The sequence below is a fragment of the Leucopleurus acutus genome (genome assembly GCF_964270905.1).
Source record: "Leucopleurus acutus genome assembly, chromosome: 9".
Taxonomy (NCBI): domain Eukaryota; kingdom Metazoa; phylum Chordata; class Mammalia; order Artiodactyla; family Delphinidae; genus Leucopleurus; species Leucopleurus acutus.
Window position 1 is genome coordinate 12,151,353 of NC_139144.1, and position 19,946 is coordinate 12,171,298.

Genomic DNA, 19,946 nt, shown 5'->3' on the forward strand with positions numbered 1-19,946 from the left:
CACAGCAGAACACAGCAGAACAGGGAACACGGGCCAGCCCAGTGCTCCTGGGGGACGCCTCACTGGGGAAGATGGAGTGGGACACAGGGAGCTTTACTCAGGACACAGACCAGCTTAAGAAAACACAAACTAGAACAAAACAGCCATGGTGGAACACATTGGCTTTCTCATCTCTTCCTCTTCCCTCCCTCCCCCTCTTCCTGTCCCCCCTCCCACTTCTCTCTTTCCCTCCTTTCCTCCCCCTTCCGCCCCTCCCCACTCTGACCTTCACCCTCAGGATGCTCTCTCCAGCTGCTGGCAAAGATGGCTCCCAGCAGCCTCTGACTTCCTTGGTGCTCAGCTCCAGCCATCTCGGAAAGAGAGAGGAGTACTTTTGGCAGCACCCTGGGGTTGGCTCTGATGGGCCTGATTTGGGTCATGTTTCATCCCTGAGCCAATCACAGTGGCTGAGGAATGCAGCACTCTCACTGACCAGGCCTAAGTTATGTGCCCAACCTGGGCCTGAGATGGTCACACGGACCACATATGGGGGGATGAAGGGGCAGTTCCCCAAAGGGATGATGGATAGGCAAAAATAAAAGTAACCAAGACAGTGACTTAAGTCACCCAGGTCACAGGGTCTGCTGTCTCCGTCCAGAATCCACGATGAAGGAACAGAAGATTCAGAGATGGAGAGAGAGAGAGAACATTCACAAATGCACATCAGCTTTTATGCTTTGATGACACAGAAGAATCAACCATGGTTTATCAGGGGCTCAAATCTAGCCAGCTGGACAGGAACTCCTCTTTCTTGGGGGGTGGGGGGTGGGGGGGAGCGAGAGTAATAGGATGAACCAGATGGACCAGTGTATAGACTGAGAGGCTCTTCCCCAACCAGATTCATCTTCCAAGCCCTGAGGCTTCAAGGAATAGTGAGTGAGGCGTTAGGAGAAGCAAACTCCCCACAGCTCAGGAAAGCCACCTCCTGTCATCCCAGACAGCCCTCTCCACTTTAGTCACATGCCAAACAGTCCCCTATGCAAGGGGACTACCTAGAAGAGACTCACTTCAGCTTCAAGGACACACATGGACTCAAAGTAAAGGGATGGAAAAGATATTCCACACAAACAAAAACCAAAAGACAGCAGGGATAGCTCTACTTGTATCAGAAAACATATGCATTTAGCCAGAAATAGTAATGACAGACAAAGAAAGTCATTACATAATGATAAAGGGATCAATTTGTCAAGGGGATATAACAATTGTAACTATATGTGCACCCAACAAAAGAGGATCTAAATAAATTAAGCGATATAAGGAATCTGCAGTGAGAAAAAGACAATACAATAATAGTAGAAGACTTCAATACCCCACTTCCAAAAGTGGATGGGTCACCCAGACATAAAACCTAACAGAGACACTTCCCTGGTGGCACAGTGGTTGAGAATCTGCCTGCCAGTGCAGGGGACACAAGTTCGAGCCCTGGTCTGGGAAGATCCCACGTGCCAGGGAGCAACTAGGCCCGTGCGCCACAACTACTGAGCCTGCGCTCTAGAGCCCGCACGCCACAACTACTGAGCCCACGTGCCACAACAACTGAAGCCCGCGCACCTAGAGCCCGTGCTCTGCAACAGGAGAAGCCACCGCAACGAGAAGCCCGCACACCTCAACCAAGAGTAGCCCCCACTCGCCGCAGCTACAGAAAGCTCACGCACGGCATTGAAGACCCAACACAGCCAAAGATAAATAAATAAATTTTTAAAAATAAATTAAAAAACCTAACAGACATTCCATCCATCAGCAGCAGAATACACATTCTTCTCAAGCACCAATGGAACATTCTCCAGAATAGATCATATATTAGGTCACAAAACAAGTCTTTACAAATTTAAGAAGACTGAAATCATACCAAGTGTCTTTTTCAACCACAGTGGTATGAAACTAGAAATAAAGAAAGGGAGGAAAACTGGAAAATTCACTAATATCTGGAAATTAAACAACACACTCCTAAACAACCTATGGGTCAAAGATGTGTGTGTGTGAGTGAGTGAATACACACATAGCCTATAGGTGTGTATATCATATATATATGGAGGAGGGGTGTTTATTTTAAGGAATTGGCTCACACTATTGTGGGGCTGGCCAGTCCACAGTCTGCAGGGCAGGCAGCAGGCTGGAGATGCAGGGAGGAGTTGACGCTGCAGCTCAAGTCTGGAGGCAGAATTTCCTCTTCCTCAAGGGACCTCAGTCTTTTCTCTCAAGTCCGTCAACTGATTGGAAGAGGCCCACCACATTTTAGAGGGTCATCTGCTTTACTCAGAGTCTTCTGATTCAAATGTTAATCTCACCTAAAAAGTACCTTCACAGCATCATCTAGGCTAGTGTTTGATCACACACCTGGGCAACATGGCCTAGCCAAGTTGACACATAAAATTACTCATCACACCATCCTTCAGGAGAGAAAGAATAGGGTCTGAGTTGGTGCAGGTATGGTGAGGGTACCTGTGAGCGGAAGCAGGGTCTGGAGGCAGCAGGTACAGTGTGAGGTCCAGGAGGCTCCTGGCCTGGGTGATCGGCAGGACACAAGGGCCCAAGGCTGACTCAGCCGCTGGGGCTGCGGGGCAATAACTAACTGCCACTCAAAAATTTCCCCCTGATGGAAGAGCTATTTGTTTTCTCAAGCTCATTAGAAGCACGGCCATCAGGAAGAGTCCCGTGCCAGCGTTTGAAAATAGAATCACTTTTCCAAGGCAGTGCTGTGCTGAAAGCTCCCCCGTGGCCACAGGAACAGCTGTCCCCACCTGGAGGGCCAGGCTCCATCACGAGACGGGGGTGCAGGCAGCTGGGCCCTGCAGGGCAGGTGGATGACAAGCTCATCTCCAGATATTCGTGCCCTGGGTTTTCATCATCTGCAGAGACGCGGGGCTGAGTGGGTCAAAGCAAATGAACTGGCAGCTGAGGTGGCCCCGGCTGGGCCTTCGACCCTGCAGATAAATGAGAGAAGCACAGGCTGTACCAATCCTTGCCTCTCCCATGCTGGAGGCCACAGAGGAAACAAGCTGAGGTCCAATTTCGAAGTGAGGGCTTGATTAGACGCTCAAAATTTGAAAGTCATGGTTGATAAATCCACTTGGTGTATTGGTTCCATCCCCATTTTTACGTAACAAACATTTGCTTTCTTTGGGGCTCAAAGAAGCACAAGCCATTCATTCATTCATTTATCCCTTAATTCATTTATCCAGCTTTATTGAGATGTAATTGACATATAACATTGCATAAGATGCAGGGGTACCACCTGATAATTTGATACACACATGTATTGTGAAATGGTTATCACAGTAAAGTTAGTTAACATCTCCATCACCTTACATAGGTAAAACATGTCTTTTAGTGGTGAGAAATTTTAAGATCTACTTTCTTAGCAACTTTCATGTATACCATATGGTATCTTGAGCAATATTCACCATGCTATACACTAGCTCCACAGAACTTACTCATCTCATTTGTCTTGTACTCTTTGACCAACATCTCCCCATCTCCACCACCTCCAAGCCCCAGGTAACCACCAGTCTACTTTCTGTTTCTATGAATTCAATGTTATTAGATTCCACATATGAATGGGATCATGCAGTATTTGTCTTTCTCTTTTTTCACCATCCAGGCCTCCCACATCATACCTAACTACTAAGCCAGTGTCATGTATTACAGACTTTCTTAAAGCCAACTCAATTTTGGGCACAAACTCTGCACCTGCTTCTTTGAGACCAACATAACAGTGGCTTCAACACTGCACACATCCATACCTCTCTCTTCCCACGCAAGCCCAGGATGAAGGTCTTCATGAGTCCAGGCCCCTCCTGACGGGTCCTCTGTCCCCCACATATGAATGGTTGAAATGACTTCCCACCAGCCCACAGGGAGGGGTCAGAGGCAGGGAAGGCAGAACAAAGATGCCCTCGTCATGTCTGCACTCATCTTCTCAGATATGGCATAAAGGAAAACTCATAAGGGACATGGCTCTAATTCTATTCGTTATTTGGAAAACCAAGTTTATTCTTTCTTTTTTTCTGTTTTTGCGGTACGCAGGCCTCTCACTGTTGTGTCCTCCCCCGTTGCGGAGCACAGGCTCCGCACGCGCAGGCTCAGCGGCCATGGCTCACGGGCCCAGCCGCTCCGCGGCATGTGGGATCTTCCCGGACCGGGGCACGAACCCGCGTCCCCTGCATCGGCAGGCGGACTCTCAACCACCGTGCCACCAGGGAAGCCCAGTTTATTCTTGATTTAAACACACTCCAATTTCTCGATGTGACTTACAGTCCAGTATATTGTGGTCTGAATACGTGTGTGTGCACCCCTGTGTGCGTGCACATTGCACGTGTGCACCCAAGTGTGTGCTAACGATGTGCTATGTGGCCTTGGCCCCCCTTGACTACACACCACCCCCACTGCCCCAGGAAAGGGAGGTCACAGACAGGCAGACACACAGGACACAGGATTTGTGTATCAGCTTCTGGGCTTCTAGACAACACCTTGCAGATGTCATAGTTATAGGATACACTTGCCCTTACTACACACACTTCCCAGTGCAGGTGTGGGCACCAAGACACACCTGCCCCAAGACAAACTTCTGGTGGCGCAGGGGTTGAGAGTCTGCCTGCTGATGCAGGGGACACGGGTTCGTGCCCCGGTCCGGGAAGATCCCACATGCCGCAGAGCAGTTGGGCCCGTGAGCCATGGCCACTGTGCCTGCGCGTCCGGAGCCTGTGCTCCGCAACGGGAGAGGCCACAACAGTGAGAGGCCCAAGTACCCCCCACCAAAAAAAAAAAAAAAAAAGAGGACCACTGAAGGAACAGAATTAGAAAGTAAAGTCCCAAACCAATGAAGAGAAAAATGGATGAAATAAATGTGATCCATGTGAAAGTCAAGAGGGAAGGTTAAAGAAATAAGCAGAGAGCATGTCAAATAGACTGCCAAAAAATATCGGTAAACTAAGTCCAAAAACATGCATAATCATAACCATGTAAATATATTAAACTCACCTATTAAAAAGCAGAGACCATCAAATAGAATTAAACAAATAAAATGCAATGCTTTGCAATGTATGAAAGACAAATGTAAAGCAAAGCAAACACTAAGAAAAATACAAGGCAATCACTAACCAGAATAAAGTTGTTGCAATATTTTATGTCAGTCATATGTGTGGCAAAAACCATTGATAGGACTTGGATTAACTTCCCACTGTCAGCAGAGAACCATGAGCCCTGACATCCCTCCAACTTTCCATCAAGATGCAGTGCCCGACCATGAGCCCTGGGGAAGGAGGACCAGGGCAGAGCATGGCAGTCTTACTGGGGTGAGAAGATGGGAGAGAGGGAGGCTGAGGCTGTTGGCAGTTGAGAGAGTTTCAGGAAGAAAGGCAGTATGCAGAAAAAGAACCCCCAAGCCTCTACAGGGGGCCCCGTGAATTTTTGTCAGGTACTAAGGCCTGTAATGAACACTCGGCAAGTACCGAGCAAAAGTCCACAATGCTGGAAAAAGAACGGCCAGGTGGTTTAAACAGAACAATGCCCAGACCTCACACAGGTCAGGGAATGTTTACACCATGACCAGTCAAACATAGGGTCCTTAGAGATAACACAGAGCTCTCAGACCCTTTCACCATGCCACGACGCCCAGAGCAAGGGATGCTCTAAGTGAGGGGCCAGCAAACTCTGACCTATGAGGCAAATCTTGTCCACTGCCTGTTTTTGTTCACCTGTGAGCTCAGAATGGTTTGTAAATTTTAAAATAGCTGGGAAAAGTCAAAAGTATAATCGTATTTCATGACAAAAATTGTATTAAATTCAAATTTTCAGTGTCCGTAAATAAAGCTTTATAGGAACACAGTCATGCTCAGTGGTTTCCATATTGTCCAGGGCTGTTTTGTGCTGTAATGTTGGGGTTGGAAAGTTGTGACAGAGGCCTTATGGCTCACAAAGTCTGAAATACTTGCTATCTGGCTTGTTAGAGAAAATCCCTGCTCTACGCCCTCCATAGCAAAGCTAACAACAGGATGTTAAAGAAAACGTGAGCATAATGAGGAGGGAGGAAGATTTTAAAAGAACCAGATGGAGTTTCTAGAGATGAAAAGTACAGTATCTGAAATAAATTTATTAGGTGGGCTTTCATCAGATTAGTCAATTTCTATAAATGTTACATGAGTATTTGAGTAAAAGACATATTTTGTAAGAGACAGTAAAATCTTTGGTTTTGATTTATACAAATCAAATCTGAGTTATACAATCTGAGTGTGACTTGACTCATAATGTCTACTCACACTGATTGTGTCATTTATATGACAAATTTTTTTTGTCCACATGACCTGTCATAGACTGAGACTGGCAAACTCTTCTTGTTCCATCATTTTAATTTCAATTTGCCTATGTCATTATGTTTAAAGTGAGATTCTATGAACAGCACATAGTTGGGTTCCATTTTTTTATCCATTCTGACAGGAGGATACAACAGTACATAACCTGTTACTGTCTTTTATTGCTGTGTTTAGACCATTTACATTTAATGTAATTAATTTACTTAGGTCTACCATTCTATTACTTGTTTTCTGTCTGTTCCTTCTGAGTTTTTTCCCTCTGTTTCCCCTTTCCTGCCTACTTTTGGGTTGTTAAACATTATGTATGTTCCATTTTAATTTATCTATTGTGATTTTTTCACTATATTTGTTTGTATAATATTGTCAGTGATTGCTCTATTTGAAATCAATTTTTATCCTCTCAATTACAAAGTATATAAAACTTACCACAATATGGTTCCCTTTACCCTCCACATTTTATGCTATATTTATCTTATAAATTATATCTACACAAATTGAAAACACCATTAGACAATAATTTTTTTTTACTTTCAACATTTAATCATATTCTTTAAAACTCCAGAGAAGAAAAATAATCTATTATACTTACCTAGATAATTAACATTTCTGTTACGTTCCTTCATTCCCGATGTATTAAGTTTTTCTGGCATCATTTCCTGTCTGCCCGAGAATTTCTAACAATTCTTTTGGAGCAAATCTGCTGGCAATGAATTCTCTAAGTTTTCATTCTTCTGTGAAAGATTCCATTTCATTCTCATTCCTAAAGAATTTTTTGATAGATATAGAATTCTGTGTTGACAATTCCTTTCTTTTAGTACTTTAAAAGTGTGATCAGTTCTTCTGGCCTTGATGATTTCTGATAAAAAATCTACTGTCATTTGAATAGTTGTTCCACTGTAGGTAATGTGTTGTTTTCCTCGGGCTGCTTTCAAGATCCCCTCTTTATATTTAGTTTTCAGTAACTTGATTATAATGTGTTTGTGAGTGTATTTTGGGGGGATTATCTTATTTGGGGTTTGCTCAGCTTCTTGAATCCGTACATTTATTTATATCTTTTGCCAGATGTGGGAAGTCATCGGCCATTATGTCATCATATATTTCTCAGCATCACATTCTTTCTCTTCTTCTGGGACTCTTACGACATGAGTATTAGACCTTTAATTGTCATGCTGCACGGTCTGAGACTCTGTTTACATTCATTTTTCAAATTGTTTCCTCTCTGTTGTTCAGATTCGGTAATTTATATTGATCTTCAAGATCACTAATTATTTCCTCCTTCATCTCCTTTCTGCTATTGAGCCAACACAGTGAGGTTTTTTCTTATTTCCATCATTGTAGTTTTTAGTGCTATAATTTCCACATGGTGTATCTTTATATTTCCTATTCCTTTGATGACAATTTTATTTTTCCATTGGTTTCAAGAATGTTTGTGATTGTTTCTTGAAATAGTTTTACAATAGCTGCTTTAAGGTCTTTGCCAGATACAGTAGGCGGAATAATAGCCCTACAGAGATGTCCATGTCCTAATCCCAGAACCTGTGAAAACATTACTTGACATGGCAAAAGAGTCTTTGCAGACGTGATTAAGAATTCTGAAGTGGGAAGATTATCTTGGATTATTTGGTAAACTCACTGTAATGACAAGGGTCTTTATAAGACAGAGGCAAGATGGTCAGATTGAGAGGAGAATGATGATGGAAGTTATGTGGGACCACAAGCCAAAGTATGCAAGCAGCCCATAGAAGCTGGAAAAGTTAAAGAAATGGATTATCCTTCAGCCCGCAGAATGAATGCAGCCCTGCCGACACCTTGATTTCAGCCACTGAAGCTGACTTTGGACTTCTGATCCTCCTGAACTATAAGATGACAAAGTTGTATTGTTTTAAGCCATGAGGTTTGTGGTAATTTGTTACAGCAGCTATAGGAAACCAATACATCAGAAAATTCCTACAGCTCCATCCTCTCAGCATTGGCTTCTGTCGATCAGCTTGTCCATGTGGTTGAGACTGTCCAGGTTCTATGTATGGAAGTCATACTGGATTATAAACTGTATAATTTTAAATACTAAGTGACGTAACTCTAAGTCTTATGTAAATTTTATGGAGAATGTTCATTTTTTGTTTTAGGAGGCAGCCTACTTACGTTCAAGTCCTAAGCTCCAGCCCTCCTGTTGGCTACATCCTGATCAAAGTTTTGGTTTTCACAGCCTCTGCAGTGCTATTTGGATCTATCCCATGTGCATAGCTCAGGGGCCCGTCTGAGACATGGGTGCCACCTGTCAGCAAGGTTACCAAAACCTTGACTGAGTAGGACCAGATCCACACATGCGCAGCTTAGGGGTGAGCTCAGAAGCCCATAAACGACATCATGGGGTCGCTTTCCCAGGTTCCTTGCTCACCAAGATCTCACCGGCTCTTTCCATTTGCTTGAGGTTCTCGTGTGTTTCCTCTGGCCCCAAATCAGGAGCATTAGCTGTCCTGTTCTGCTGTGTGCTTCCATAACTGTGCCTGCATCTGAGCCCAAGAAGTGGGAGGGGGGAAAACAGTGGGATCTCCCCTCTTAGAATCACATCATCACCATTTTGAGAGGGAGTCCCTTTCCTCAAATTAAAAATACAAGTATGTGGAGCAGACTTAGAGATACTGATATAAGCACATGCAAATAGGATGTCACCTTTCCAATGGGAGACTGTGCCAGTACAGTGGGTAGAGAATGAGGGGTCATACGCAGTGGGTACTGCAGACAAGGGTGGTGAGAATGTCATAATTACCTTATGTATCTCAATATATGTACAGAAAATCAAAGTCAACCCATTTGCATTTTGGAATATGTCATCTCATGAAACTCGAGTGGCTACACAACCTGTTCCTGAAGATGCTCTTCTTAAATACAGCAGAGACAAAACGAAAAACACCCTGACAAGTGACCTTCCATGAGGCACCAGCCAAGCAGACAGCTTCTGATGAAAATCCTCTCACCTTGAGGTTGAAGGAGAAGAAAACTCAGAAAGGAACCCCAGATTGGAAAAGACAGAAAACCTAGAAAGGACAAAAATAGATGATAAAGGAATACAGTGTTTTTTTAAAAAAGACAGTACCACAGCTCTTCTTTGCATGAATTAAAGAACCTCAGGGCATTTTCAGGAAACCGTACTAGAGTGAGAAATGACTGGGAGAAAGACAAGAGCTGATTTTTAAAAGAGACTGTTGATGTCATCTGTCACAGTTCAGCACAACAAGCACTTATTTCAAAGTGCTAAGCTTTTGAGTTTTAATTTTCTAATTAACAAGCAAAAACATTGCCACTGTGTTTGGTATTTAAATTGTAAATATATGTGCATAAAATTAATATTTTAAAGAGTCGATTTGTTTCTCTGTTCTGACTTTTCCATCTTTTCTACTCAAACTTTTTAACTCATTCATAAAACAAACAAAAATGTTTTAAACACCTCCATTGATTTATCAAACAGAAAGGAGTAAATCTAGAATTACTTAATAACTTAAAAGAAATTGAAAGAACTAAAAATCAGTTGGAAATCACTTTTTGTGTATTTCCAATTTTTTTTTTTTTCTTTTGCGGTACGCGGGCCTCTCACTGTTGTGGCCTCTCCCGTTGCGGAGCACAGGCTCCAGACGCGCAGGCTCAGCAGCCATGGCTCACGGGCCCAGCCGCTCCACAGCATGTGGGATCTTCCTGGAACGGGGCATGAACCCGTGTCCCCTGCGTCGGCAGGTGGACTCTCATACCACTGCGCCACCAGGGAAGCCCTGTATTTCCAATTTTGAACACAAAATACCTTAAGTTATTAAGTAGTTAACCCAAAGTTATTAAATAGTATAATATTAACAGTCCCCAAGAGGTCACGATAAACATACTTTTATCCAGATGTAAATTGTACCAAAATGCCCTAGCTGAGTTTTTAACTGGTAGAACATACATACACAGTACAAATAGGAGACTATAGTCACAAAAAGAAAGCTCTTATTAATCTGAGTCCCTTTAAACCTTTTTAAATTGCTACTACCTTAATTCCCAATGGTAAAACTAATCCTTAGGGACACACCATTTTCATTTATAAAACATTTATAAATCTGTTTTATGGATTTCCTCCATAATCAGGAAATCACTCTGTCTTTTAGAGTTTGCAAAAAGCAATTTGATCTCAATTTATTAAGTAAAAATAGTGAGTTAAAAGAGCAAATCTATAATAGGATTTTTATTTCATATACAAATATGAAAAAATTTCTCGCTATTAAGTGAAATATGGAATATTAACATTATATAACAAGCGTGAATGACTTGATTAATTTTTGTACGTTATATTTTTGGAGACATTTATTACTAAAGGAAATATTTTTAAAACAAACTTTTACTTTAGATTAGTGTTAGATTTACAAAAAGTTGTGAAAATGGTACAGAGAGTTCTCGTATAACTTACACCCAGTTTCCACTATTTATGTTATATTCTTATATTATGTATTATCTTATATACAATATGTATTATGTTATAGTCTACATCTTTTCTTAGTATGTTTCAGCTAATGAATCTATATCGACACATTATTATTCACTGATGTCCACACTTTATTTGGACTTCCTCAGTTTTTTACCCACAGTCCTTTTTCTGTTCCAGGTCCCACCTGGAACACTATATGATATTAGTTGTCATGTGTCCTTAGACACCTCTTGGCCATAACAGTTTCTCGGACTTTTTCTTGTTTTGGATAACCTTTACAGTTTTGAGACATATTGATCAGGTATCCTGTACAATTTGCCTAAATTGGGGTTTATCTAATGTTTTTCCATGATTGCACTGGGCCTATAGGTTTTTAGGAGGAAGATCACAGAGGTCGAGTGCCCTTCTCATCACATGATATCAAGGATGCATACTACCAACATGACTTATGGTGCTTACCTTGGTCACCTGGCTGAGGTCACGTCTCCACTGTGAAGTTACTCTTTTCCCTTTCCATGCTGTGCTGTTTAGAGGGAAGTCACTATGCACAGCCCACTCTTAAGGTACAGGGAGCTACGTTCCACTTCCAGCAAGACAAAACATCTTCATAAATTATTTGAATTTTCTTCACAAGAGTTTTGTTGCTTCTCCTCACTTATTATTTATTTGTGTGTTCAGCCATTTATCTACATCACACTCGTGGATTTATTTTATTCTTTGGGTTGTAATCCAATACTACTGCGTTCATTTTGTTGCTATATCGGCCCCAACTTTGGCCATCGTGAGCGCCTCCACTTGGTCCCCATGTTCCTGTGGCATCATCATATTTTTTCAGACACTTCCTCTTCTGGCACTACCAGGCGGGTTCTCCAGGATCATCCTGTATATTCCCTGTCCAGGGACAGAATCAGCCAGTTCTCCAAGCAGCCCTAGTTCCTTTTATCAGAAAATGGGATTAGAAACCAAGATCTGGGCACTGGTTGTGCTTATTGCTACTGGAGTGTCCTTCCTTCTAGGCCTTCTCAGCACACAAAGCAATGTAATACATGTGTGTGTGCTAACCCGTGTGCATACGGTATCTGTGATCATTTCTATGTGTACCATCTGTAGCTATACTAGCTAAACATGAATCCACATTGATGCCTCAGACTGTGATCTTTTTTTTTTTAAGATTTTTTTTTTTTGATTGGACCATTTTTAAAGTCTTTATTGAATTTGCTACAATACTGCTTCTGTTTTATGTTCTGGTTTTTCTGCCACGAAGCATGTGAGATCTTAGCTCCCCAACCGAGGCTCGAACCCACACCCCCTGCACTGGAAGGCGAAGTCTTAATCACTGGACCACCAGGGAAGTCCCTCAGACTGTGATCTAATACCACTTCGTTCATTACAGCCTTCCTCCCTTGCTTGTCTGCTTCCTCCCTCTGCAGTAGTGAGAAATCTGCTCCCAGCATCCACCATTCATGTACTGAATTGCTCATTACAGTATCTGCGGAGTGGTTTCAGAGTTGTTGCCCTGAAAAGGAACAGCTTTACCAACCAGAGGACAGTGCCGTGAGCAACAGCTTCTGCCTTTAGTCCTACAGTTACTATTCATTTTCAGAGTTACCTAGGTCCTTATTCTTCCACTCCCTTAATGAGGTTATTGTATACGTTTGTGAAAGCTATCTTTCTCAGTATTAATTCCATCTGGGATCCTCCAAACTCCTAGATGAATTTTTAAGTTGTATATATTAAGGTTCACTCTTTGTGATGTAAAGTTCCATTTTAACAAACACACAGTGTCATGTATCCACCATTAAAGTGTACAGAGTAGTTTCACTGCCCTAAAAATCCCATGTGCTTCACCCATCCAACCCTCCCAGCCCAAGAAAACCTGGTAACGGCTGATACCAATCTGTTTACCACCTCGATACTTTTGTCTCTTCCAGAATGTCACATAAATTGAATCATACAATATGTAGCCTTTTCAGACAACCTTCTTTCACTTATCAATAACCATCTAAGGGTCATGCAGGGCTTTTCATGCCTTGGTATCTCATTCCTTTCATCACTGAACAATGTCCCACCATATAAATTACCACAGTTTATTCATCCATTCACCTGTTGAAGGATATTTCGATTGCTTCCAGTTTTTGGTGATTATGAGTAAAGCTGTTATAGATATTTGCGTGCAGCTTTTTTTGTGGATACAATCTTTCAAATCAGTTGAAAAATATTCAGAAGCGTATTTAGCATTATATTATATTTAGCATTATAAGAAATTACCAAACTCTCTGCCAAAGTGACTATACCATTTTGCATCTCCACCAGCAATGAATGAGAGTTCCTGTTGTTCTGCATCCTCACCAGAAACTGGTATAAACCTCTCTTATTTTTTAATTTTTGACATTCCAGTAAGTTTTTGTCATGATAAATGATGTTGAGAATCTTCATATGCTCATTTACCGTCTGTACGTCATTTTCAGGGAAAAGTCTGTTTAGATCTTTTGCCTATTTTGTAATTGTGTTGCTTGGTTTATATACTGTTGACTTTTAAGAGTTCTTTGTTATTCTGGACACAAGCCCTTTATCAGGAAGGTGACTTGCAAATATTTTCTCCCATTCTGTGGTTCGTACTTTCATTCTCTTAACAAAGCAAAAGTCTTTCACAGAGCTAAAGTTTTCAATTTTAAGGAAGTCCAATTACTAATTTTTTTCTTCCATGGATTGTGCTAATAGTATTGTACTACAAAATTGCCAAACCTGAAGTCATGTCGATTTTCCTACATATTTTCTTCTAGAAGTTTTATGATGTTGTACATTTATATCTATTTTGAGTTAATTTTTGTATAAGGTGTGGAGGTCTGTTTCTAGGCCCTTTTTTTCTTTGCATATGGATGTCCAGTTGTTCAGCACCTTTTATTGAAAAGATTATCCTTTCTCCATTGAATTGCCTTTACGCCTTTGTCAAAAGTCTGTTCATTATACTTGTGTCAGACTACATCTACGTTCTTCTGTTGATCAGTGTGTCTGTTCTTTCACCAATATCACAGTCTTGATTATTGTTGCTTTATATTCCTTGCGTTCTCATAATTGGCAATCTGTGTTTTCTCTCTTTTTTCTTGGTTGGCTTGGCTAGAGATTTGTCAATTTTACTGATATCCTCAAAGAACTAGTTTTTGCTTTTATTGACTTTACCTTTTGTTTGCCTGTATTCAATGTTGTTGATTTCTGGTCTAATTTTTACCCTTCTTCTTTTCTAATATTTGCATTTTATATATAGTGTTATAGATTTCCTTCTACCAACTTCTTTAGCTGCATCCCCGAAATGTGCTAAGTTAAATTTTCTAGAAATCTCTCCCCCACAATAGAAGCAGAAGTACTTCCCAACTCATTTATGAGGGCAGCACTACACTAATACCCAACACCAAAACCACATAAGATATTGTAAGAAGTATATTTTAATTTCTCTTGAGACTTCTTTGATCCATGGGTTTTCAAGCGTTTTGTTTAATTAGCAAATATTTGGAAATTTTTCACCTTTCTCTTACTTATTTCTAATTTAATTTCACTGTAGTCCAAAAACATGCTTTGTATGATATTCATTCCTTTAAATATATTAAGACATGTTTCATGGCCCAGAATGGGATTCGTCTTGGTGACTGTTCCATGTGAGCGCGAGATAAACATGCATTTTGCTACTGTTGAATGGAGTGGTCTGCAGATGTCGACTACATCCAGTTGATTGACGGTGCTGTTGAGGTCCTTACTGATTTTCCAGGTGCTTGATCTATCAATTACTTGGAAGAGGAGTGTTGAAGTTGCAACCATATAGCGATTTGTCTATTTCTCTTTTTCGTTTTATCACCTTTATCTGATGTCTTTTGATGCTCTGTTCGTAGGCGCATCCACGTGTAGGATTATTGTGTCTTCTTTTCCCTTCATCATTCTGTAATGTCATTCTTTATCCTTGATGATATTTCTTATTCTGTAGAATGCTTAGTCTGAAATTAACATAGGTAATCTATCTCTTTGTGGATTACTTTTAGCTACCTGAGTCTTAATATTTAAAGTGGGTTTCTTGGAGACAATATATAGTTCTGTCTTATATTTTTATCCAGTCTGACAAAATCTGTCTTCCAACTGGTATATTTATATTAATCATATTTCAAACAATTATTGGTATAGTCGGACTAGAAAATTTGTATTTGTTTCATTTTGTCTTCTCTTTTCTTCCTTCTTTTTCTGTCTTTTCCTGTTTTAATTGAACATTTTATATTATTCCATTTTTATCTCCTCTCTTGCCAAATCATTTAATCTTCCATTTTAAACTTTTCAGTGGTTGCTCTAGGGTTTACAATATGCATTTTAAAATAATCTACGTCTACCTTCATATAACGTTATACCATTTCACATGTGGTGCAATGTTAAAATTCAATACGAAGTGGAGACCAGACTTGAGAATTCCCTGAGAAGACAAAACCACTGAAGCCATGTAAGTAAACCTAAATCTAGCTCATTTCACAAACGTAAGCAAAACTTAGGTTATTTCTTGTAAATGTCTCTGATGATCATAAACAAGTCATCTTTCTAAAAATGGTATAAGATAATCACTTTTAACCAATCCTCTGGAAACCCCATTGTAATAACCAATCATTGTAAATGCTAAACTTCCTCATTTTCACTTTATAAGACATCCTACAACATCATGACCCTGAGTTTCATATCAGTTTTAAATCTGGAAGCTCCGAATTTGTGAACCATTCTTATATGTACAATAAAGTCTCGTAAATACAATTTTATTAATCTGGTGGGGGTTTTTTGTGGGGGTTTTTTTTGTTTTTTTTTTTAAATAAATTTATTTATTTATTTTTGGCTGTGTTGGGTCTTCGTTTCTGTGCGAGGGCTTTCTCCAGTTGCGGTGAGTGGAGGCCACTCTTCATCATGGTGTGCGGGCCTCTCGCTGTCACAGCCTCTCCCGTTGTGGAGCACAGGCTCCAGACGCACAGGCTCAGTAGTTGTGGCTCACAGGCTTAGTTGCTCCGTGCCATGTGGGATCTTCCCAGACCAGGGCTCGAACCCGTGTCCCCTGCATTGGCAGGCAGATTCTTAACCACTGCGCCACCAGGGAAGCCCAATCTGGTGGTTTTAATCTTGCTATTTCTGGATTTTTGACAGCAGGTATCTTACAACAGGCAGACTCTGGGCCCGACCGCTTGCACTGTGTACCAATGCTGCCGCTTACCAGCCGGGTGGCCGAGCAGTTTACTTCCCTTCCCTGTGTCTCAGTGTCTTCATCTACAAAATGAGTCACATGGTTGTCATTAGGACAACAAAGTGCTTAGAAACTCTCCAGACACATAGCAGGTGCCACATCCACTTGGGCTGAAGTCGTCTGCATCCCGCCGTGTCTTTTGTGGATGACCTGGCACATCTCTGAGAGACTGTGGATTGATTTTACAGTTTGGTTTAAAGGGCGACCTTACCTTATGTCACATGCTCATGGGGCTGGTCTATAGCAACCTCCTTTGCTACTTTTCAGGTCTGTTGTTGAAAATGTTATGTTTCCATTTTTAATTTTTAATTCTTTCTTTGAATCAGCTGGACATTGCTAATTTCATCCCCTCCCCAAAGAATCTTTCTATGGATGACTCCCTGAAAGTCCTCCCGGGAAGTTGGGACACACGTAGTGAGAACTCACCCACTGGCCACTATTTCACGGGGACCCCCAGACCGGAGGACGGGAGCTGGTGCTTCTCTTTGTGTCTGTGGTGCTTCTACTGGTGCTGCCCTGGTGTCTCCCCTTCTGGTCTAGATGCCCCCCATGGAAGACAATTTCCAAAAACAACGTTGCAGCTCCTTGAACCCTGGAGGTATTTACATTTGTTCATTCACTCATTCATCTACTCAACAAATGGTATAAATCCTAGGAATAAAAACTCTGTCATTTCCCAACAGACATTTTCGTGTATTCTGTGCTTGAGGCGAGCCCAGAGCTGCATGAGCTGTGAGGAGGAAACAGGGCCAGCCGCTTCTCTAGGGGGATTACGGACATTAAACACATTAACAAACACACACAGAACATCGTGAGATACAAAGGTGCCATGAAAGAGAGCATCTCGGAAGTGGTTTGGGACTGAATGGGCAGGCAGGCTGGTCTGTGGGAACGTCATTTCAGCTGAAACCTAAAGGTCAACAAGAAGCCGGAGTCAGGCAACAGTTCATCCATTGCTCCGCGTCTATTTATTCACCACCCCAGGGGCACACTGGGCCTTCTGGAATCTGGTTGTTGACACTGTTGCAGCAAAAATAGAAATGAAGTTTTCCTTCTCCTGAGCGCAAGGAAAGCAAAGGGAACAGTGAACAGGCTAGAGAAGAAATGTAACCTGGCCTGAAAGAGTTAATCACTGCTAGTTTTATTTTAACTGTTACTCATCTGTACTGTCTGTAACTAGATTTGGACTTCACAAAGCTATCCTCACTCCCTGACACTACGTAAATTACATTCTGCACCTGTCTGTCACCCCTGACTCTGTGTGAGTTACATCCTGTGCCTATCACTCCCTAACCTTATTACATCCGGTTGCTTACATCCCCTACGCCCCCTGGTGACAAATCACCCCCTGTAGCTTTTGCATTTCAGAAAGAAGGTCGCCGGCCGATAAACCAGAGACAAACGGACCCAATTACCAGACTGCCGGACCCCAATTACGGAGGCTGCCTGAAGCCAGCTATGACTATTTTGAAATAATGCAAAGGAAAAAGAAAGCAAGACCTTCACTACTTTGATCCTTATCACATACCCCAGACTTTAAGCCCCAAGTGTAAACTCGTCTCCGATTCCCTAGGGAAAGGGGCACAGTTCTTGAGGATCTAGCCTGCCGTGTCTTCCCTTCTGCCTGGAAGGAAAATAAAGCCATCTCTCTCATCCTCCAAAATCTCTGCCTCTGTATTTCTGTTCGGCATCGGTGCACAGAGAAGCAGAGATTTCAGCAACAATACTCTTTAATCCCCCTCAGGTTCTAACCCACTGTATTTCCAAATGAGACCAGTGAACTTATCGGGAATCTCTGAGGAATGATAGAGAAGGGATCAAAGAGAATGGCGGATTTTCAAAAAGCATAAAGAAGTAAGATACTGTGATATTATGATTTATATTAAGAAATACATACAATCGTTCTTGGGGGATTGGTTCCAGGATTGCCCCATGGACACCAAAATCCATGAATTCTCAAGTCCCTTATGTAATACAGCGTAGTACATACATATAAACTACGTACATATCTAGATTACTTACAATACCTAATATAATGTTAATGTTATGTAAATAGTTGTCAACATCCAGCAAATTTAAGTTTTGCTTTTTTGGAACTTTCTGAAATTTTTTTCGAATATTTTTGATTCATGGTTGGTTGAATCCGTGGATACAGAAACCAAGGATGGAGAGCTTCCTTTCGTCTTTGTCCTGTTTCTGACACAGGGCTCCTAAAACCCTTGGAATTTCCTAAGAGAAGAGAGTGATAAAGTTGTCTTTTGTTATATTAATGAGGTGATTTGGGGAGATGGAGGCTGGTTGCCAGGAGAACAATTAGAGGGTTGGAACGCTCTCAGTCCCACCCCTTCCCCAGGCCTCTGAGGAGGGGTGAAGGGCTGGAGGCTGAATCAATCACCGATGGGCATTAAAAATATAGCACAGGGAGATCAGCTCGGTGCTTTGTGACCGCCTGGAGGAGTGGGATAGGGAGGGTGGGAGGGAGACGCAAGAGGGAAGAGATATGGGATCATATGTATACGTATAACTGATTCACTTTGTTATAAAGCGGAAACTAACACACCATTGTAAAGCAATTATACCCCAATAAAGGTGTTAAAAAAATATATATATATATATATATAGCAGTGTGTCTGTATACCACAGGGAGCTCTGCTCAATATTATGTAACGACTTAAATGGGAAAAGAATTTGAAAAAGAATAGATACGTGTATATGTACAACAGAATCACTTTGCTGTAAACCTGAAACTAACACAACGTTGTTAATCAACTATACTCCAATATAAAATAAAAAGTTTAAAAAAAAATCACCAGTGGCCAATAATTTAATCAATCGTGCCTATGTAATGAAACCTCCATAAAAAAACCAAAAGGAGAGCTTCCAGGTTGGTGAACACTCGGAGATTTGGGAAGAACGGTGCCCCTGGAGAGGGCATGGAAGCTTCGTGCCCTTTCCCCATACCTTGCCCTGTGCATGTGTTCCATCTGGCTGTTCATCTGTATACTTTAGCATATCCTTTAATAAATTGATAAACTAAGTAAATGTTTCCCTGAGTTCTGTGAGCCACTCCAGCAAATTAATCAAACCCAAGTGTTAGGGGAAACACAGACTGAAACTGGCCAGGCAAGATAGTAGCAACTTGCACAAGTTATCTTACAACAGGAGGTCCTGGTAAGGAATGCAGAACTAACAAGCTATCACCAACTGGAAGAACTCAGAAAAGGTCAAAGGAGAGAGGAGGCGCCAGTCCATATGTCTTACCAACCTCCCAGAATCCTTCTCGCTGGAATCCATCTTGGCTGAGTGATGGTCGTGCCACCAGGAAGGACCCTGAGTCAGAGTGATTGGCCAGAGACAACCGGGAAACTAATCCCATCACCATAAAACCCGAGACTGCAAACCACGTGGCAGAGCAGTTCTCCTGGGTTCCCTTACCCTGCTGCTCTCCACCCGGTGCCCCTTCCCAGTAAAGTCTCTTGCTTTGCCAGCACGTGTCTCCTCGGACAATTCATTTCCAAGTGTTAGACAAGAACCCACTCTCAGGCCCTGGAAGGGGTCCCCCTTCCTGCAACACAAGAATAGAGTCATTGCAGCCTCCAATCTATAGGTGCTTTACTTGAAGCACAGGTGACGACCTGGACTTGAGACTGGCATCTGAATTTGGGGAGAGAGGATGAGGGGGCCAGTGTTGTAGGACTGGGCCCTTAACCCATGGGATCTAACGCTATTTCCAGGTAGATAGTGTCAGAATCCAGTTGAATTGTAGGACACCCAGCTGGTGGTGTGGAGAATTCCTCGGTGGTGTGGGGAAACCCTCTCCGCATACACATACTCACACACACTGGAACTTGTACCAGACCCCTTGGTATCAGAACCACTATTA